Here is a 679-nt window from a genome sequence, read left to right as displayed (position 1 = left end):
GCATGGCAGGGAGCCAGAAAGACAGGGCACTTCAGCTGGCAACAGCAGGACAGACGCTCTGCCTTATGGTGGGGGAGGCAGTGGGGGAGCAGCCAGCCAGAGCCAGCCTCTGGGGAAGCCAGAGCAGGAGCTGAAGGCAGCAGCTGTGCCTACTGCCTCCCCACCCTGGGGCTGAACAACGAGGCTTCCCTCTCCTCTGCTGGGCACTTCCTGGAAGAACCAGGCATGGGATCTGGGAGGGGAGAGGGACTCGGGGGGTGTAGGGGGATGGTGATGGGGGTGGCATGGGGGTAGGTAAACAACTAGGGATAGGCAGGGGAAAGGGCTGTCCCTCTGCCAGTGCAGGTCATTGGGCACATAGCCTCTAAATCCTACCATGTCCTCAGAAGCAGCTGTGCTCCTCGTCCACTCCCATGTCCCCTCTCTGGCCTACCCCCAGGCTGCCTCATCCTCTGCCGGGCCTGCCTTGGGTGGGTGCTGCTGGGCCACTGCTTTGCTGAGTCTCCCTCTGTCTCTGGGCACCTATGGAGCAACCATCTCTCACGTGGTCTCTCACTGTCTCTGCTTTGTCATCCATGCCCAAGGCCCCTCACTCTCAGCCTGTGTCCCACAGATGTTTGTGTGAACCTCAGTCCCAGAAGTCTGAGGTCTGCAACCCTCCACAGGGTCTTTCCGTGGT

Source organism: Rhinopithecus bieti, unplaced genomic scaffold (assembly GCF_001698545.2).
Source record: "Rhinopithecus bieti isolate Rb0 unplaced genomic scaffold, ASM169854v2 scaffold_43, whole genome shotgun sequence".
NCBI lineage: Eukaryota > Metazoa > Chordata > Mammalia > Primates > Cercopithecidae > Rhinopithecus > Rhinopithecus bieti.
Note: the sequence above shows the minus strand (reverse complement) of the source record.